Genomic DNA, 21,757 nt, shown 5'->3' with positions numbered 1-21,757 from the left:
TTAAATACATACACCTTCCACCCAAAGCGAGAGATCGGCGGGGTGCAGAGATGCGTGCGTAAAAGCTCTCTCGGGCACTCTCTCTCTCGTAACTCCTGGGGTTTGCAGCAGCTGTGTTTGGAGGAGGCGTTTACAGCCCAGGATTCTCTCTCTCTCTCTCTCTCTCTCTCTCTCTCTCTCTCTCTCTCTCTCTCTCTCACACACACACACACACACACACAGCGCCTAGGATCCGCTTTCCCTGCAACACTCACTTTAACTGACACAGTGATTACTTTCCACTCATTCGGAACGCCTTTCAAAAGAAAAGCGGGGTGCGGGGGGGGGAACCTTGGCAGGGTGCAGAGATACATGCGTAAAAGCGCTCTCTCTCTCTCTCTCGTAACTCCTGGGGTTTGCAGCAGCTGTGTTTACATGGTGATTACTTCGGGAGAACTGCTGGAAAGATCCTGGAGATCCTCCCTCGATCAGTGCAGATTTTTTAAAAAAAGTTTATTCTCTCCTCTCTTAAACATCTCCCCCACCATCAATCTCACTCTTGCTCTCTTGAAACTTAACATACTCTCTCTGCCTCTCCTCCCCGCCCAGTCTCACTGCTGCTCCTCCCCATTTGCTGTAACAAACAAGTTTCTGGTTTGGGTTTTTAAAGTTGCTTTTGAAACCCCAGAATCATATCTTCTTGTTGTTCAGGAGTTCAAAAAGGGGTGCATGGTTCTCACACGCCCCCTGCTCCTCCACGGCATCTCCTCCCTGCTGGAGGAGCCGCCCCTCAGCGCTTGCCCGCCTCCACCATGCCGCGATGCATGGTGCCCGGAGCCTCCATCCAGCCAGAGGAGCCGCCCTCCAGCCGCTGCCCGCCCAGAGGGAAACGTGGGGGTGAGGGTGTGGGCGCTTGAGGAATCTGTGCACCACGGCGCCAGATAAGCTGAAGACGGCCCTGGCGCTCGACCGGCCAGCGCCGTCGCTGCTGCAGCTGCTGCTCGTCGCCTCGGACTCGGAGGAACGGAGGAAGTGTGACAGGGCGAGGAAGGGGAAGGAGCTGGGCGCACGCGCTCTCAGGTTCCACCGCCTCCCCGCCTGCGGGGCCCTGCGCCCCCTGTAGGACATTGAAGGCATTGCAGGGAAACGCCTCTGCAGCAAGCAGCAAGAGGAGGGAAAGCTGCGAGTGGCAAGCGGCGGGCGAACGGGCAGGCAAGCAGCGGGCAGGCAAGCGGCGGCTACACGGGCCACATGACGAGGTCTGGCGGGCCGGATTTGGCCCGCGGGCCTTGTCTTTGACACCCGTGTTATAGAGGGTCTCCTATATGTAGTTATATAGGTGTTCATTTGGGGTATTTTGGACCTTTTGGTGATTAGCCGGTTGGTCCTGGGTCTCGGCTGATGTGAAGGGCTGTGCTCAGAGACAGGCCTTCCCCCTCGTTGTTTGCGATAGGGGATGATCAGCGAGACGGTGTAGAATAGTTTTGTGATGTTAGGTTCGTGAGCAACGTTGCCAATGTTAATAGCAACATTACTGATGTATTAGAGTGTGTATATGTGTTGGCACGCTCTGAGGCCACCATGTTATTGAATATGTATTATGTTTTAGCCTGATAGTGAGTTGTGTTATGGATGCTGGGGGAGTTGTTTTTCTCTTGTTTGGTATGGAAGGGATACTGGAGATATGAGTTGTGATTGATGGGGAATGTGATTAAGGTTGTTTGGACTGGTGTCGGGGTGGGGTTGGGGATGGGGGTAGGATCTATGGAGGTGAGGTGTTGGGGGGATATTGATGCTGTTAGCTATGTTTAAGGCCTATGGGAGGGGAGGGGAGGGGAGGGGAATCACCAGTCCTGCAGTTCGAGATGATTTCCGGTTGCTTCATTCAGCTATGATTGGTGTTGTTGTAGGGTTGTTCCTCAGTGATGTTTTGGTTCGGTTGATCATGGTCTGGCGTCCTGTGGAGTATGTTCGGTAGAATGATTTTGTGAGCGATGGTAGATGGTTGTACCGGCGAGTCTTGACGTGTTGCTTCTGTTGTCTCTTTCCCCTCTTTATTTCCATCCATTCATTTACTGCTGTTCCATTTTCTTGATATCGGCTGTCGCTTGGTAGCTCTTTCTGTTGCCGATCCAGTGGAAGGTCAAGCCCAAGGTTCCTCAGTAGTTATTGGGCTTCCGTTTCGTTGGTAGCCATGTACTGTGTTGTATCGGTTGCCACAATGAGACGGAAGGGAAAGCCCCAACGGTATCGAATCCCTTTTTGCTTAAGAAGCTGAGTGTATGGGCGTAGGTTTCTTCTCCGATTTAGGGTGTCTTAGGATAAGTCTTGTAGGACCAATATGGAGTTGTCTTTGTATTGGAGGTTGGTTGAGTTTCTGAGGCTGTTCCATATCTCTTCCTTTTTTTTTGTAGCATGAAAAGCACACTATGATGTCTCTTGGGTGAGCATCAGGTTTTGGCATAACTTTTAAAGCTCTGTGTGCCCTCTCCAGATCGGATACCTTGAGTGTCAGATTTGGGATTGTATCTTTCAACCAGCTTACAATTAGGTCTGCTGGGCTTTTCTCTTCTGCTTTTTCTGGAATGTAGCGGAAGCGGATGTTGCAGCGCCTGTTTCGGTCTTCGATGTCTGCTTGTTTAATTCTCAGTTCTTCGTTTTCTCTTTCCAGTTCGTACAATTTCTTATTCATACGTGCGGTTTCATCCTGGTATTGCTCTATTGTTCTTTCTTGCAGTTGATTCTTCTTTTCTAGAGCTTCCACTCTGGAGGTAAGATTGCTGATTAGTAGTTGTATGGGGGTCATTGCATTTTCCACTGCAGCTTCCAGTTTACTTGTCATCCTCTCTTCCATTTCTCTTAGGTGTTGTAATATTTCGTCATTTTGAGGAGGTGTTGCGGTCTCAATGTTATTTACCATCTTTTTAGTTGGTGACACCTTTATCTCCTTGGCGTTTTTGGTTTGAGGTTTGTTTGGCATTCTCTCGGAGTGGGACGTGTTGGGGTTAGGGATTATGGCGGTTATGATTTCTGGGTGTTGGGTTATTGGACTAGTCAGGCGTTGTTGACTGGTGGCTTCTGCAGAGCGTTTGGATTAAGCAATCATTTGTGTCATCCCTTGGCAATGTTATAAGAACTTCTCAGAGACTGTCGTATTCGCCTCAGCAGTGCTGTCAAAGTGGTGGTCAGGTACTCGGAGAGGCGGATAAACCAATAGACAGACAGACAAACAGGTGAAAGTAGACAAACAAACAAGCGAAAGAGGGGAGGTTCGATTTAGAGACGGACAAGCGAGCACTCCAGCGAACAAAGAGGGTGTAAAACAAAAGAAGAGGTGGGGGAATGAGAAGTGGGGTAGGAGGGGAAGATAAGGGGAAATTGAATAAAGGGGAATTGAGTATTTTGGAAGGGATTTAAAGAGAAGGGTTACATATTGGAATGAAGGAGGCAAGACAAAGACAAAACAAAGACAACCGTTTTCAAGGGGGGGTAATAGGGAGGAGGAAATGCTTCCTCTTTGGAGACAGGTCAATAGACAGAGTAGATGAGGAGGAGGTTTGATCCAGAAGGGAGAAAGAGGGAACTGAAAAGGAAAGTGAGAAAAAGAGAAAAGGGATAGAAGACAAAGGTGGGGGTGGGAAGCAACCAGTGAGATGGAGATCAAAAACAAGGAGAGGATATTTGGGGGGGGGCTGCAAAAGTCTATGAGGGGTTCCAAAGGGCACCTCTATGCATCAAGGAGGAAAAAAACAGAGCCAAGCCAAGGCAAAAGAGGTTGGAGGGAGAGGACGCCAGCTTGAAAATGATAGAAATTAAGCAAAAGGGGCCGAGAGCCTGGGGGGGGGGGTCCCCGTCTTTGCTTTGTGCTGCGGTCCCTCAAAAGTCCAAAATGTACGGAAAGAAAGGGGGGTCTTGTGTCAAAAGGTGGGAGATGGAGGTGATAAATGGAAAGAACACTAAAAATATTAGGTAAAGTTTTTTGGTGTTATTTTTGTGTGTGTGTGTTTTCCCTTTCTTTCCCCTTTCTATTTATCTTCGTTTCCACTGAAGAAAAATTTAAAGGGGGGGAGGGGAAAAGGGAAAGAAAAGAAAAATATAAAAAAATCCGCTGAAAATATTCAAAAATAAAAAATATTTTTTTTATTCAAAAATAGACAAATAGAGGAGCAGGTTCAGGCTGGGCCTAGACTTGGAATGACGGCCTCAGTCTGCAATCAAAGCCTTTTCCGACAGGCCTTCCTTTAGACGCTGATCTACCCCAGTCTCATTAATGGACAGAGGGGGTAGGTTCGTGGGCTCTACCGGCCCCAGGGTCCTGGAAGGCCGGGCGATCCCGGCGCTATGTTGCAGCGGCAAGGGCTGCAAGGGCTCGGATCAGGTCCCTTCTCCTCGCTCCTTTTCTGTTGGCGGTGGCGGCGGCAGCAGCGGTGACAATGGCGGCGGCCACGAGGTCCGGGCTTACCTCCTCAGGACTCAGAGTCCCGGAGGCCAGGCGCTCCCGATTGCGGTTCGCCACGATCGGCGGGAGGGGGAGCAGGGACAGAGAGCCCCGACTGCTCCCCAATCGATCTGCCAGGCTCTCCCGGCGCTCGTGCGGTGGTGGCAGCAGCAGTTCCCGCCGGGTGTCGATGGCCGGACACCCGGCTTCTACTCACGATGATCGGGGGAGGGGGAGCGGGAGCAGAGGGCCCCGACGGCTCCCCGATCGATCTGCCGGGCTCTCCCAGCACTCGTGTGTTGGCGGCGGCGGCAGTTCCCGCCGGGTGTTGATGGTCGGACACCCGGCTCCTGCGATCGGAGGGAGGGAGGAGCAGGGGGCCCCAACGGCTCCCCGGCCGATCCACCGGGCTCTCCCGGCTCCTGTGCAGCGTTGGCAGCGGTTTTAACGGCTCCGAAGTTGTTCAAGCGGCTTGGGCACATCAGTGGCTCCTAGGAGCTCCACGGTCGCGTGCCGCTCGCCATTTTGCCATGCCGGAAGTCCGTTGGATTGCATTCTTGATTAAATTATCTTTCCATTGACATATAATTTTATGATATTACTCCAAAAGAAGTGTTGTGAGCGATCAACCCTCTGAAAAACACTTTCCCCCAAAACTCTTCCAGAAATTTTGAACACTACTATATATCAAACAAAGTAACATTCAACAACTCATCAGAATCTAATAATAAAAATGTTGGTTAATGATAAACAACACAGCTAATGAACACCTCCCCAACTGCCTTCAGTTCTTCTCCATTTGTTCCTGAGGCTCTAATCCCTTTTTTGTTTCCGTTGCAGATTGTGATGAATTGGAAATCGAGAACAAAGGTGACCATGACAAAATCTTCAGAGAAGAGAAGCCAGGTAAAAAATTGGAGTGTGCAGAAAGCTGCAGTCAGCGCTCCCATTCCACTTCCCATCAACAAAATCTCATCAGAAAGAAACTCTATCAGTGCATGGAATTTGGAAAGAGCTTCAGTCAGAGCTCCAGTCTCACTTCCCATCAGAGAATTCATTCAGGGGAGAAACCCTATCAGTGTGTGGAATGTGGAAAGAGTTTCAGTCAGAGCTCCCATCTCACTAACCACCAAAGAATTCATACAGGGGAGAAACCATATCAGTGTGTGGAATGTGGAAAGAGCTTCAGTTACAGCAACAATCTCACTTCCCATCAAAGAATTCATGCAGGGGAGAAACCCTATCAGTGTATGGAATGTGGAAAGAGCTTCAGTCAGAGCTCCCATCTCACTAACCACCAAAGAATTCATACAGGGGAGAAACCATATCAGTGTGTGGAATGTGGAAAGAGCTTCAGTCAGAGCTCCCATCTCACTAACCACCAAAGAATTCATACAGGGGAGAAACCATATCAGTGTGTGGAATGTGGAAAGAGCTTCAGTAATAACTACTCTCTCACTTCCCATCAAAGAATTCATACAGGGGAGAAACCCTATCAGTGTGTGGAATGTGGAAAGAGCTTTAGTCACAGCCACAGTCTCACTTCCCATCAAAGAATTCATACAGGGGAGAAACCCTATCAGTGTGTGGAATGTGGAAAGAGCTTCAGTCAGAGCTCCCATCTCACTAACCACCAAAGAATTCATACAGGGGAGAAACCATATCAGTGTGTGGAATGTGGAAAGAGCTTCAGTCAGAGCTCCCAACTCAATAACCATCAAATAATTCATACAGAGGAGAAACAATATCAGTGTGTGGAATGTGGAAAGGGCTTTAGTCACAGCCACAGTCTCACTTCCCATCAAAGAATCCATACAGGGGAGAAACCCTATCAGTGTGTGGATTGTGGCAAGAGCTTCATTAAGAGCTCCAATCTCACTTCCCATCAAAGAATTCATACAGGGGAGAAACCCTATCAGTGTGTGGATTGTGGCAAGAGCTTCATTAAGAGCTCCAATCTCACTTCCCATCAAAGAATTCATGCAGGGGAGAAACCCTATCAGTGTGTGGAATGTGGAAAGAGCTTCAGTCAGAGCTCCCATCTCACTAACCATTTAAGAATTCATACAGGGGAGAAACCATATCAGTGTTTGGAATGTGGAAAGAGCTTCATTAAGAGCTCCAATCTCACTTCCCATCAAAGAATTCATACAGGGGAGAAACCCTATCAGTGCTTCGAATGTGGAAAGAGCTTCAGTCAGAGCTCCCATCTCACTAACCATTTAAGAATTCATACAGGGGAGAAACCATATCAGTGTGTGGAATGTGGAAAGAGCTTCAGTGATAACTCCTCTCTCACTTCCCATCAAATAATTCATACAGGGGAGAAACCATATCAGTGTGTGGAATGTGGAAAGAGCTTCAGTAATAACTCCTCTCTCACTAACCACCAAAGAATTCATACAGGGGAGAAACCCTATCAGTGTGTGGAATGTGGAAAGAGCTTCAGTCAGAGCTCCTCTCTCAATAACCATCAAAGAATTCATACAGGGGAGAAACCCTATCAGTGTGTGGAATGTGGAAAGAGCTTCAGTCAGAGCTCCTCTCTCAATAACCATCAAAGAATTCATACAGGGGAGAAACCCTATCAATGTGTGGAATGTGGAAAGAGCTTCAGTCAGAGCTCCTCTCTCAATAACCATCAAAGAATTCATACAGGGGAGAAACTGTATCAGTGTGTGGAATGTGGAAAGAGCTTCAGTAATAACTCCTCTCTCACTTTCCATCAAAGAATTCATACAGGGGAGAAACCCCATCAGTGTGTGGAATGTGGAAAGAGCTTCAGTCAGAGCTCCCATCTCACTTCCCATCAGAGAATTCATACAGGGGAGAAACCCTATCAGTGCTTCGAATGTGGAAAGAGCTTCAGTCAGAGCTCCTCTCTCAATAACCATCAAAGAATTCATACAGGGGAGAAACTGTATCAGTGTGTGGAATGTGGAAAGAGCTTCAGTAATAACTCCTCTCACTTTCCATCAAAGAATTCATACAGGGGAGAAACCCCATCAGTGTGTGGAATGTGGAAAGAGCTTCATTCAGAGCTCCAATCTCACTTCCCATCAGAGAATTCATACAGGGGAGAAACCCTATCAGTGCTTCGAATGTGGAAAGAGCTTCAGTCAGAGCTCCTCTCTCAATAACCATCAAAGAATTCATACAGGGGAGAAACCCTATCAGTACATGGAATGTGGAAAGAGCTTCAGTCAGAGCTTGTCTCTCACTTCCCATCAAAGACTTCATGCAGGGGAGAAACCGTATCAGTGTGTGGAATGTGGAAAGAGCTTTACTTACAGCCGGAGTCTCACTACCCATCAAATAATTCATACAGGGGAGAAACCCTATCAGTGTGTGGAATGTGGAAAGAGCTTCAGTCAGAGCTCCCATCTCACTTCCCATAAAAGAATCCATACTAATGTTGGAAAAACCATTGTACAGCTTTAGGAGCCAGGCAAATCAGCACCTTTTTAACCAGACCTTTGGATGATTGACATCTAATGCTCTTTTAAAATGTGGTATTTTGTGTTTTTGTGTTGTGTTATTATTTTGTAACCTTCCTGAGACCTCTAGGTGTAGGGAATAGGTGGCAGCTCTTGAAGGCATAAGGGTCTTCCCCCGAATAAACAGTGTGTGGAATGTGGAATCCATACAAAGGTCAGAAAAACCAGATTACCAGATTTTTTTCAATGAATCCAGGGACACTCTTTTGCAGCAGCCAAGGGGTTAAAAGACAGTAGCATCTGGATTATTAGTAGGGAGCAATCTTTTGTAAACATATGTAGTTTACATGGCAACCAGAGCCAGGTTCCTTGGTTATGGGTGAAGGGTGGGGAGGGGGAAAGAGAGAAGGGGAAGCAAAATTAGGATGGGATAGTTGGAACTGAGGGAGGTGTGGGTCGGTAGGTGCGTGGGTTCAGGCCCCCCCTTTTCTTTTCTGGGATTCCTGGAAGCGTAACCAAAAAGGAAGGAAGGAACAAAATGGGGGGGTAGAGAGAGGTCGTCCCAGAAAAAGGCACATGAGGAATACAAACGGATAGATAACCAAAGCTATTTTAATATGAACCTCCTCTATTTTGGTGGGTGCGTGGGTTCAGGGCCCCCCTTTTCTTTTCTGGGATTCCTGGAAGCGTCACCGAAAAGGAAGGAAGGAACAAAGGGGGGGTAGAGAGGGGACAGAGAGTCAGGTCGTCCCAGAAAAAGGCACATGAGGAATACAAACGGATAGATAACGAAAGCTATTATAATATGAACCTCCCCTATTTTCTGTCTGACGCTTTAAGTAGAGAAAAATGCAATAAGGATACTGTGTGGGGAGAGGGTGGAGCCAATTGGCAGAGTATTATTATTTTTATTTACAAGCGAGGAGGTGGGAGGATGGTGTCTCCATTGGTCGGGCAATAAAAGCACCCAGCCTTTATGACTGCCATCAGCGTTTCTTTCCTTGCATCTGCACCCCTCTCAAATTCGGACGTTTGGGAAGGAACATCATAAACCATATGCCGGCGCCCTCCACGTCTCCCCTCAGCCCTCGGGGCAAGGTTCCCGCCAAAGCACCAATAAAGATGTGGAAGCAGCATCAGCCGCAAATGGAGCAGGCGGAGGAGGAGGAGGGTGGGAGCGGGAGAGGGAATGTTCCCGCTTGTCTAACAGCTGTCTAACTCATAGCTGCCAAGTTTCCCGTTTTCTCGCGAGGAAGCCTATTCAGCATAAGGGAAAATCCCTTTAAAAAAGGGATAACTTGGCAGCTATGGTCTAACCTGGCTGTCCACACTGGCAACAGCAGCGGCCACAGCGCCTCTTGCCGCTGGTATCTTTGGCCATGGACAGATTGGTAAAACTGGGAACTGTCCCTGGGAACCAGGGACATCTGATAACCCTACATTATACAGCTTTAGGAGCCAGGCAAATTGGCACCTTTTTAACCAGGCCTTTGGCTGATTGACATCTAATGCCCTTTTAAAATGTGGTGTTTTGTGCTTTGATGTTGTAACCATCCTGAGACATGTAGGTGTAGGGAATAGGCACCAACTAGGGGTCTTTGCCCCCCGCCCATAAAATATTTGAGAAGGCCACACACACACCTTTTTGTCTGTGTTTTTCCAAACGCAACCTTTTATTCTTCCGCAACTTGCCATACAATTTGCCGTCTTAAAAATAAAAAAATAAACGCACACAGGAGTGGAAAAAAAGATATAACAAAGTTTATATGGAATGGTAAGAGACCAAGAATAAAGTACCAGCTGCTAACAGACAGGAAAGGGGGAGCGGGCATAGTCTGGTTAAAGGAATGGGTAACTTTGAAAAATCCAGAAATATTAGACCTGGAAGGAGTGGAAAATCGATTTGGCTGGCACTCTTACCTACCCAGTACTTTACGATAAGGTTAAGGTCCACAAAGGTTTCCTGAACCACTTAGTAAGAAAATCATTATACCTGATCTGGGTAAAATACAAAGGAATTTTGGAACCCAGGATCCTTTTGTGGACATCATCAACAAATGTTATAACAGTTAAGACACTAAATATGGAGATAAAGATCGCCACCTATCAGGACTTATTGGAAAAGAAACAAAATGAGCTAATATTGAAAAAATATGAAGAGAGAAAATAATACCTTTCGGACTGGCTACAATACTTTCAAATCAATCATAGGTTTAATCAGGATAAAAAAATGGGCATTGCAAAGGAAAAATCAAAATTTGAAAAAGAACTAATACAGAATGATGGGAAGTACATTTCACGTATTTCACATATTTATGACCTGCTGTTGGAATGGGAACTCAAAGAGGAGCAGGTTAAACCAGTAATGGTGAAGTGGGCCCAAGACCTTGGCTACAATGTCCTGATGGAGCAATGGGAAAGACTGTGGAGGGTGGATTTAAAGTTTACCGCCTGTTATAACTTAATAGAAAACATCTTTAAAATGATGCACAGGTGGTACCAAACACCAGAAAAGTTAGCCAAGAAGTATAAAAATAAATCTATGTGCTGGAGGTGCAATGCGGAAAAAGGGTCTCTAATACATATGTGGTGGAATTGTCCGGAAATATGTAGGTACTGGAATAACATCTATGAAGATCTTTTAAAAATGTTAAAATGCACATTTAGAAAAAGACCGGAAATGTTTTTATTAAATATAATACCAGAGGATATTAAAACCACAAAAAGAATATTGTTATTGTATGGAATTGTAGCGGCAAGAGTCCTGGTCGCCAGAAATTGGGAAAACAAAAATGCACCCAGCATAATGGATTGGCAAACTTTAATGATAGAATATTTACAGTTAGCAAAAACCACTGGAAGAATAAGAGGACAAACGAAACAAAAAAACACAGAAGGAATGGAGGATGTTTGATGAGTATTTAAATAGTAGTGGTATACCCAGAATCCTAATGGCAGACTAAAGTTGAACCTGACTTTCTTAAGGGGGGGGGGCGAATGTAGATGTAAATTCAGAATTGTGTGATAAAATAAGGTTAATATGTAGATTACAGAGAGAATAATTGGAAGTTTTCACAAAGAAGGTGTGGATTGTACATATAGAGAGATGTAATGGTTTTCTTTTTGTCTTTTTTTTTGTATACAGATTGTTTGTTTGTTTTCTATATTAGTATCTTTCCTCCCCTTTTTCTCTTTCTTTTTTCTTTTTCTTTTATTCTTTCCTTTTCTATTTTCTTTTTGTAAAATGTTATGAAAAAGAAGAATATGAAATATATGCATGTTGTACGTCTATGTTTTTAAAGAAAGAAATTAATAAAACTTATTGTTTTAAAAATATATATTTGTATTTTTATTTGTTATAAAATTCAATAGCCACAGCCACAATCTCACTTTCCATCAAAGAATTCATACAGGGGAGAAACCCTATCAGTGCTTTGAATGTGGAAAGAGCTTCAGTCGGCGCTCCTCTCACTTCATACAGGGGAGAAACTGTGTGTGGAATGTAGAAAGAGCTTCAGTCACAGGCACAATTTCACTTCCCATCTAAGAATTCATACAGGGGAGAAACACTATCAGTGCGTGGAATGTCGAAAGACAGTGGTGTTCCTACCCCAGCTGTCACTAGAGCATGCGCACTAGAGCGGAACCTGGGGCGGCTAAACCGGGGGGCGGGGTGTCGTGATGTTGCACGCATGCGTATGGTGCTGCGTTGTGGGATAACTCTCCCCCCCTGATTCCCAAGCCTCACTCGGAGCAGCAGCACCCAGAAGAAAGACTCGCTCGCCGCAGCGGCAACTAGCTTCCAGCTGCCGCGGCGGTAATCGAGTCTTCTTACTAGCCTCCACCTCGCCGAGTGAGACTTGGGAGTTGCGGGGAGGGACCACCCCGTGATGCAGCGTCGCATGACGTCTGCGTAGACACGCGACGCTGACGTGTGATGCTGCATCACGGGATGCCCCTGCCCCCGTTACTCCCAAGCCTCGAGTGGCGGATGGCAGCCAGCAGCATCGAGGCGGCCTCTCCGTGATGGCGGCCACGTTGGCCGCCGTCGATGGGTGCGGAAGGGCCAGGGCGCACTGCCCCCTGCAGAGTGGAGCTCGGGCGCACCCCCCCGCCCCCTGTTGTGTTGCCCCTGTTGAAAGAGCTTCGCTGATACCGTAGCTCCAAACTCACTTCCCATAAAAGAATCCATACAAAAGTCGGAAAAACTATTATACACCTTTAGGAGCCAGGCAAATCAGCACCTTTTTAACCAGGCCTTTTGCTGTTTGACATCTAATGCCCTTTTAAAGTGTGGTGTTTTGTGTTTTTATGTTGTTTTTTTATGTTGTAACCATCCTGAGACACGGGGTAGGGAATAGGCACCACCTCTTAAAGGCCTAGGGGTCTTTGCCCACCCCCCAATAAAATCTTTAGGAGTCCACCCCCCAGTTTTTGTGTGGTTTTTTTTCAAACGCAACCTTTTATTCTTCTGCAACTTGCCATACAATTTTTCTTTCAATTTGCCCTCTTTTTTTTAAAAAAAAAACACACACAGGCCATGAGGGAAACAAAATACAAGAAAATATAAACATGGACAGGTCCCATCTTTGCAGGCCAAACATAAAAGTTGCCTTAAAGCAGGGTTTCCCCAACCTGGGTCCCCAGCAGCTCCTGGACTACACTTCCCATCATCCCTCCCCATTGGTCCTGAGCACCCCAGAGCCAGCTGCTTTGGCCCAGATTTTGAAGTCGTCCAGCACCAGCAGTCAGGGAGTCCTGAACTCCGCCTGTGAGACCAGCTCTGTCAGCTCAGGCAGGGAGACCATGGAGGGCAAAGGAAGCGGGAAGCACCCCTGCTAGCAAGCACCCCTCAACAAGACCCCAACCCCAGAGTCTGTTCAGCCCCCTCCGCTTCTTGTAGCTGGAGTCAGTCTGGGTTATGCCCTCCCAGGCCAGGTGGGAAAGGCCTGCCAGGCAGGGAGCAGGTCCTGCAGGACTCTCAGCAAGAAAACCTGGGAGGTGAGTCTTGGGCAAAGAAGGGACAAGGGAGTTCCCTGTCTCCAAGGTGTGGGGCTTACCTTCTTTCAGATTCAGCCGGAAGCAGGCCAACTCTGGCTGAACTACTGTCATCTGCAGAGGAAAGAAAAATCCAGGTCAGATGATGCTATGAAACCCACCTTGGATGGGTGCAAGAGAGCACAGAAGCACCCCCAAGCCAGGAAGGAAGGGCCTCCCTCTGTCCTGGGCCCAATCCCTTGTCCCAGAGGACCTCCCTGGGCCCTGCAGCCTCCTGGGCAGAGGTGGAAGGGCAGCATCAGGAAAGGGGGCAGGAAAAGCCTCTGGCCTCATCCTGGACCCCAGTATTCCAAGAAATGAATGCATGAAGGCAAACTACTTACTGCGAACTGGGGAAAGCTTTGGGCAAAGGACAGCAGTGCAGAGATGCAGCTGGCCGCCAGGTTTTTGGTCTCCCCGCTTTCTTCAACGGTGTCGCTTTGGAGATCCTGCGGGATAGAAGAGCGTCTCAGAGTCAGGCCAACTCTGAGCCAAAGCTTTTTCTCCACACTTGGAAAAGGCTGCTGCACTCTGGGCAACTCGTAAGTGTCATCAGGACACTTCCATTGAGTATCTGGAGGAGGGTGGCAGCATTGGGGGCCTCCGTAAGGGGACCCTCCAGCAGGCAGTGGAACTGACCCTTCAGATCCTTTGGGAAAAGAGAGAAGAGAGGTTAAGTCCGGGATGGAATTACGTAAGAGCCAGGCAAAGACAAGCTCAAGACAAAGGACCTCCCTCCCTGTGCTGATGATCCTCAGGCACACAAAGAAGTCCCTCAAACATGCAGAGCAGAGGAGAGACGTCAGCTCCTTCCGGGGGACAGCCAGAGGGTGGCTCCGACCCCAAAGGCCAGGCTTGGCTTTCTGCTGGATCGGCAACCCCATGCCCTAAGCCGGCACAAGCCCCTCCCCAAAGCCCCCCACCTCACCATGGGGGTCCCTCACACCACTGGTCACTCACCAGAAGGGCATCCGCTGTCCGGTGCTTGGACACCTGAAGGGTGTGGAGGCCTCTCAGGGCAGCTGCCTGGCAGCTCTGTGTCACCTGGAGCAAGGAATCTAGCTCCCGCTCCAGCGGCTGAAACTGCAAAAGTCAGGCTGTCAGTTCCTTGCGAGGGGAAGGCTCCTCTTCATCTGAGAGTGCAGAGTGGGGGGCAAAGAGCCCAGGCAGAGGGGGGGGCAGCTCTGAGGGATCCTCTCCCTGCTCTTGTTTTCTCCAATACTCACTATTGCTTGATGGAAGAAAACCCATGGCACATCTACAAAAAGAGGAAAACATGGGGACAGGTGAGTTCATCTCAGAGCACCTGGCCAGGTTCTTCCAAGAGTCTTCTCCTGCACCCTGAGGTGCCCCCCTGGCCCTTCGGTGTCCACACTTCCTCACCTATCACCACGGGCTCCTCTGCAGCGGGGCCACCCTGTTCCTCCACCGGCAGCTGAACAGGGCCCTGAACCACCTGAATCTAGATCAGAGAAGCAGAGGGGAGAGAGGGGTTCAGGAGCCCCAGTGTTTGTGTCTGTGCGGGGGGCCGAGAGAGGAAGGTGGTGGAGTCTTCCTTGGAACCAGAGAGACCCCCATGAAGGGGGGAAAGGGCGATGGCTTTGGGCAGCTGGGGAGATGGCAAGATGGAGCCAGGCAGAGGTGGGCAGGACTAGGAGGACCTGGGAGAGCAGGGTTCGAATCCCCACTCAGCCATGAAGCTCCCTGGTGGACCTTGGGCCAGCCTAGCCAACTTTGCAGGGCTGCTGTGAAGAGAAAAATTGGTGGCAGGGAGAACCATGAAGGCCACTTTGAGCTCCTGGGAGGAAAGTGGGCTAGGAATGTCCTAGTAAAAGTGTATGATTAGAGGGGAGAAAAAGGGGGAAGGCAGGGAAAGAGTGTGGAGGAGCTGAGCTCTCTGGAGAAGATTGGCCAGGTCAATTTCCAGAGAGCCAGGGATGTGCAGGGGACCCCAGGATTCACCCCCTCCCCCAACCCAATAAGACAAAGAGAAAGGGAAGGAATCCTACTTACAGCCTGCCCATTTCTTCCAGGAAAAAATCCCACCCTCCTCTCTAAACTAGCTATCTGAAATGCCCATCCAAGCCTAACTCTGACCCAAACCCCGTGCCTAAGCCTAAGCCTAACCCTACCCCTCTATGTACAGAAGAAATATATACAAAGTAGGCACAGATGTGCACAAAAATGTAAAATTAAAAATATTAAAATAAATAATAAAATAAAATAAAATAAAAGTGTTAAAATAAAAAAATAAATGAAAATAGATCAAATGAAAGTAAGAAATGAAATCAAAATCAAAATAAGAAACTGAGAAAATAATCAACTAAACACCTTGCCTAATCTGCCAACCACCACCTGCTCTCTCCTCTACCTGCCTCACTATTAACCCACAATGGCCACCTGCAAGTCTGTGGCTTTTAAAGGAGAAGGAAGAGATGTCACAAAAGAGGGTGGGTCCTTGTCACCGTGGCAACCCCCCACCACACCTGGACCTGGGCCTACATGGCCCCTCCCGAGAAGTGATGCTCCTCCTTCAGAACTCAGGGGCACCTGCTGTTCCGGCTGCAGCTGGGCTGCATCTTCCTTTCATATCCTCCTTCCGGCAGCCCCATTTCCAAAGGGAGACCACCCCCACATCCTTCAAGGCAGGCTTTGCATCTCCATAGCGCAGGATTGGAACATATGCTTTGCATGCAGGTCTTCCGCCCTGGGCGGTATCTCAAGGTGTGGTTGTCCTCCTCTGGATACATTCCAGCTTGTCAGTATCCTTCTTGAACTGTGGTGCCCAGAACTGGACACAGTACTCCAGGTGAGGTCTCACCAGAGCAGAATACAGTGGTACTATTACTTCCCTTGATCTAGATGCTATACACCTATTGATGCAGCCCAGAATTGCATTGGCTTTTTTAGCTGCTGCATCACACTGTTGACTCATGTCAAGTTTGTGGTCTACCAAGACTCCTAGATCCTTTTCACATGTACTGCTCTCAAGCCAGGTGTCACCCATCCTGTATTTGCGCCTTTCATTTTTTTTGCCCAAGTGTAGTACTTTACATTTCTCCCTGTTAAAATTCATCTTGTTTGCTTTGGCCCAGTTGTCTAATCTGTTAAGGTCATTTTGAAGTGTGATCCTGTCCTCTGGGGTATTAGCCACCGCTCCCAATTTGGTGTCATCTGCAAACTTGCTCAGGATGCCCTCAAGCCCATGGCATTGCCCAGCCAGGGGAAGAGGCCAGGCCCTTCCGAAGATGCACATGGGGTGTGCGGGTGGAAGAGAGAGAGGGGTCGTGGTGACGGGTGCCATCACGCGGGAGGAAGATGACATCACACAGCGGGGGGGGGACCAGAGAGAGAGGTGTCGTGACATCTGGGGTGAGGAATGAGGCTGGAGTGAATAATGGGGGCACTGAGTAGAGGAGGGCCATGCCTTTGGGGAGGATGAATGGGTCAGGGTGGGGTGGGGGGATTTAACAGAACACGCATGGTTTTTTGGGGGAAATGATTGCTTTCTCTTTCTGAGCCACAGCATCGTGTCGCTGGGAACAGCTAGTAATGAAGAGAATTCTGTAAACAGATGCACTGTATGTTGTCTCAAATTGTTATGTCAAGTCATTATAAAGTCAGCCAGCAAATATTTCCTACGTCTCTCGAAAAAGGGAGGAATTCTCATTTTTCCATGCTGCGTCATACTAACAAGCGCCATCTTGTTTCTTCTTTTATCTTCATCAAGTCCAAGTCCATCAATCGCCTCCGTAATCCAAACACCATGATGAGAATCTCTTTGAAGTCCGAGCTTAAACACCAGGGACTGTGCAGTTCTGCATATTTTTCCTCAATCTTCTTCAGCCCAGACTATGTCTGTTTATTGTCCAAATCTAATTATTTTATTAAACATATATTTCCAGCTTGTGAGAGTGACTTCGGAGAGTGCCAGTTGTGCCGTTCTCTAGGACCCAGCGTCCTTGCCACTTGAACCTTGATGCAAGCTGACAAATCCTGGACAATCTGCAGGTCTACAAAACAGTCCTCCCCCACTCTGGGGAGTCTGCCAGGGCTCGTTACCCCCATATCAACCCTTAATTACCGGCACGGCTGAAGTCCAATCATGTGGCAGTCAGCCACTTCTCACAGTCGGAAACCGGAAGCCTCACAATATCGTTATTCTTGCCACGAGTCTTCACAATATTCAGCCTGATCTCATTGACTTATGATAAGATATCTTTATTAGCATTGTCCCCTTGTGGGAACAACGAAATTACTCGGTTGCTACATCCACTCAGATAAAGCATTCCGCATAATCCAAAATTACAAAACCTAATTAAAAACAGTAAATATAATACAAATAACAAGTAAAATAAGATGACTTCAAAGTCCAGGCTTTCCATTTAAGGCCAAAATCGCTCTAGAGAGAAAATAATAATAATAATAATAATAATAATAATAATAATAATAATAATAATAATAATATGTTATTTATACCCCGCCCATCTGTCTGGGTTTCCCCAGCCACTCTGGGCAGCTTACAACAGAAAAATGAAATAAAACAATTAAACATTAAAAGCCTCCCTAAACAGGGCTGCCTTCAGATGTCTTCTAAAAATCTGGTAGCTGTTTTTCTCTTTGACATCTGATGGGAGGGCGCCACCACCGAGAAGGCCCTCTGCCTGGTTCCCTGCAACTTGGCTTCTCGCAATGAGCGAACCGTCAGAAGGCCCTCGGTACTGGACCTCAGTGTCCGGGCAGAACGATGGGGGTGGAGACGCTCCTTCAGGTATACTGAACCGAGGCCATTTAGGGCTTTAAAGGTCAGCACCAACACTTTGAACTGTGCTCGGAAACGTATTGGGAGCCAATGTAGATCTTTCAATACCAGTGTTATGTGGTCTCGGCGGCTGCTCCCAGTCACCAGTCTAGCTGCCGCATTCTGGATTAGTTGTAGTTTCTGGGTCACCTTCAAAGGTAGCCCCATGTAGAGCGCATTGCAGTAGTCCAAGCGGGAGATAACCAGAGCATGCACCACTCTGGCGAGACAGTCTGCAGGCAGGTAGGGTCTCAGCCTGCGTACCAGATGGAGCTGATAGACAGCTGCCCTGGACACAGAATTGACCTGTGCCTCCATGGATCCAGCAGAACTAGGAAACAGCTCTCACCCTTGTTCCTAGCCCGCCGAATATCATTAACCAGTGCGACCAAGGCAGTTTCAGTCCCATGATGAGAAACTGTTCCTGAGACGGCTCGTTCTTGCCTGCATAGTTCTATATCTCTGTCCCGATGGCAGGAGCTGAAAGAAATGGTGACCAGGGTGCGTTGGATCTCTTGATATGTCTAGCGCTTTTCTATGGCACCTGGTGGTGTAGATTTGTTCTAAGGTGGAGAGTGAGCAGCCAATAATGCTCTCTGCTGTTTTAATAATTCTACACAGCCCTGCTCTGTCCTGAGACGTACAGCTTCCGTACCAGACACATAAACCGTACGTGAGCACGCTCTGTATGGCACAGTGATAGAAGGCAAGCGGCAGCTTTTGTGGAAGATGGTTTTTCCTTAAAATTCTCAAAAACTCCGGAACAGATCCTCCTGTAACTCAATGCCTGGAAATCTAAACGTTGTTACCCTCTCCACACAAATTCTGTCAATCAAAAGTGGCTGGACTTGCTGGAGGAAGGAGACAATGCAAGACTGTGCTCAGTGGTTGGCTGGTGTCTGTCGGGGACTAAAGCAAACAAGATGAATTTTAACAAGGAGAAATGTAAGGTACTACACTTGGGCCAAAAAAAATGAAAGGCACAAATACAGGATGGGTGACACTTGGCTTGAGAGCAGTACATGTGAAAAGGATCTAGGAGTCTTGGTAGACCACAAACTTGACATTAGTCAGCAGTGTGATGCAGCAGCTAAAAAAGCCAATGCAATTCTGGGCTGCATCAATAGGAGTATAGCATCTAGATCAAGGGAAGTAATAGTACCACTGTATTCTGCTCTGGTCAGACCTCACCTGGAGTACTGTGTCCAGTTCTGGGCACCACAGTTCAATAAGGATACTGACAAGCTGGAACGTGTCCAGAGGAGGGCAACCAAAATGGTCAAAGGCCTGGAAACGATGCCTTATGAGGAACGGCTTAGGGAGCTGGGTATGTTTAGCCTGGAGAAGAGAAGGTTAAGGGGTGATATGATAGCCATGTTCAAATATATCAAAGGATGTCATATAGAGGGAGAAAGATTGTTTTCTGCTGCTCCAGAGAAGCGGACATGGAGCAATGGATTTAAACTACAAGAAAGAAGATTCCACCTAAACATTAGGAAGAACTTCCTGACAGTAAGAGCTGTTCGGCAGTGGAATTTGCTACCAAGGAGTGTGGTGGAGCCTCCTTCTTTGGAGGTCTTTAAGCAGAGGCTTGACAGCCATATGTCAATAATGCTTTGATGGTGTTTCCTGCTTGGCAGGGGGTTGGACTGGATGGCCCTTGTGGTCTCTTCCAACTCTATGATTCTATGACTGGTAGAGTGGAGAGCAGGGAGTTCAGCAGTAGGTGGTGCCAGAGCCAGGGACAGGCAAAGCCAAACAATTATAGTTTTGCCCCCATCCTCCTCCTCCCTTCTGTGACAATAGGAGGAAGCTGATAGGCAGGTGCTGTGTCTTACACAAGTTGATTGTTAGAAAGACAGCAGGCAGAGACTGGCTGAGGTTAGCGGAGCCCTGACTCCTTTGCCTTAATAGATCAGCCCCCAACAAAGTTTCAAATCTATCTGGCGAACCCAATTTTTCCCACAGGCATTACATACCAGGAATTCCTTTTTTTTTTGTGGCACTTCAATGTTTTATGGAAACTTTTCTCCTGCAAACACGCCTTGGCTAACATGCTCAAGTCGATGTCAGCACGAATGTTTGGCTTGCACAGCTGTATTTTCACAGACTACTGTTGAAAGAACAGGAAGCTATGAAAGGAGAACTTTTGGGGACTTTCCAGGCATATAGTTGCGCAGCGCCTGACGGGTAAATGGGCAGGTTTATGCAGATTGCACACCAATGGTCGTCGAGCAACTGGGCAGATGGCTGAGAAATTGACAAGGTGGGCAGAATCCACAATTCTGGAGGATAAACTGTGCATCAAGAGGCTGCTTAGCAGGACAACAGAAGCAGAAACGTTACCAGAGTGTATTTTGGGGGATTTGAAACGGTGCTCATTTCAAAGAGGACGTGAACATTTTGAGGCATCCATGTGCTCTCCAACAGCTGAAAAGGCATCCAAAATCATAACCTGGCTCTTTCTGAAGAATCTTGTACAGTCGTATCTCAGGTTTCGAACATACTGAATACTCAAAACGGAATACTCAATTACCTGCAATGTTATTGTTTTATCTTGTTCTGATGTTCTCCGTTACTATAATATCTGATACAAGACATAATGGGATGCCAGTAGAACCTTGCAATGGAAAGTCGGAGGATGCCTTGCTGCTACGAACAAGGGGAGGCAAGATCTCCCAGCCGGATGCCAGCACCCTAACCCTAACCCTAACTCTAACTGTAACCCTAACTCTAACTCTGACCCTAACCCTAACTCTAGCCCTAGCCCTAACCCTAACTTTAAACTTAAACCTTAATCTAACTCTAAACCTAACCCTAAACCTAAACCTACACACATTATCAACGTAGTACCGAGTTTGAACAAAGCTACCTGCACTTTGATGAGCGCCATCTCATTGAATCCATACCATGCACAAGAAGCCAGCTGAGAGCCGACGGAAATCCTAATGGCAGACTTCAGCATTCCCTTTGAGAAGAGAAAAACAGCCCACGGAAGCCAAGAAGATCAGCTCTCCAAATGTCCTTTGCCAGCAGATGCGCTCAGGGAAAGGAGGCTGGGACCCTGACTATGATGTCCACATTGCCGGTATGCCGCCGTTTCCCCTATAGATGGCGCTGTGCCCAACGGAGGAAGTGACTCATGCTGCTGTTCTCGACTGTTCTTTTGCAATAAAGATACTTCTCTGTTAAGCAACCCTTTTTGGCCTGGCTTCTTCTCTGAAATAACCAGACACTAGTAATGAGTGCTGAAAATAATGCCAAGGTACTGTATATTCCTGCGTATAAGACTACTTTTTAATCCAGGAAAATCTTCTCAAAAGTCGGGGGTTGTCTTATACGCCGGGTCGTATTTCTTATACGGCGAGTATATCCCAAACTCTATATTTTTTTATTTTTTATTTTATTTTAAAAATATCTTTATTTAGTATCCAACATAAAATACAAAGCAAGGAAAAATAACATAAATAAACAAAATAAACACAACATAACACAAAATACGAAATTATACAAAATTATACAAAATCAAGAAGAAAACATATGAAGAAAAATAAAAGAAACACCAAAAGCAAACCACAAACAAACATAAAACAAAGTAAATTTCCCAGTTTTCCATATTAGTTCCCTATTTACAAATCATTTCAACTATGCTTTCCTCTTATAACTTTAATTCCTTATTTCATGTTTCAATTTTTCCTAAACCCATAATAAAAACTTGTACGAACTTATTCGAAGCAGATCGTAACTCTATATTTTAACTGGAAAGGATGGGGGTCGTCTTATACGCCCAGTCGTCTTATACGCCAGAATATACAGTATTTTGTCGGAAAAGCCAGCCGGCAATGGTGCAAAATGAGTTGAGACAGAGAGAGATCCGTAGATGCAAAAGGTAAAACAGAGAAGTGCTGAGAAAGTGCCGAGAGAGTGCTGAGATTTCTCCCAGCCCCAGCTTCTTTATTAAGCATTCTCCCCTCGTAAAATACATTAACCTTTAACGTATACATCACTCATGCCAACAAGGAAGATGTGTAAACAGACAGACTGGCGCCAGTGGTCCTGTGGTCC

General features: G+C 47.2%; 1 long non-coding RNA gene and 1 pseudogene across 1 annotated transcript; one reads left to right on the top strand and one right to left on the bottom strand.

The window, feature by feature from the left end:
- LOC132592032 (zinc finger protein 850-like) overlaps nucleotides 1-12,222 on the top strand; it is a 127,408-nt pseudogene extending 115,186 nt beyond the window's left edge.
- Nucleotides 12,223-12,438: 216 nt separating this feature from the next.
- Nucleotides 12,439-20,857, bottom strand: LOC132592035 (uncharacterized). Its single transcript, XR_009557522.1, has 4 exons — nucleotides 20,565-20,857; nucleotides 13,852-14,149; nucleotides 13,236-13,340; nucleotides 12,439-12,966 (listed from the first exon to the last, which is right to left on the bottom strand). It is a non-coding gene; the product is annotated as an uncharacterized LOC132592035 (long non-coding RNA).
- Nucleotides 20,858-21,757: the final 900 nt, after the last annotated feature.

Source organism: Zootoca vivipara, chromosome 4 (genome assembly GCF_963506605.1).
Source record: "Zootoca vivipara chromosome 4, rZooViv1.1, whole genome shotgun sequence".
In the NCBI taxonomy this organism is placed as follows: domain Eukaryota; kingdom Metazoa; phylum Chordata; class Lepidosauria; order Squamata; family Lacertidae; genus Zootoca; species Zootoca vivipara.
The sequence above is the reverse complement of the archived record's forward strand: the minus strand, read 5'-3'. Positions and strand labels throughout refer to the sequence as shown.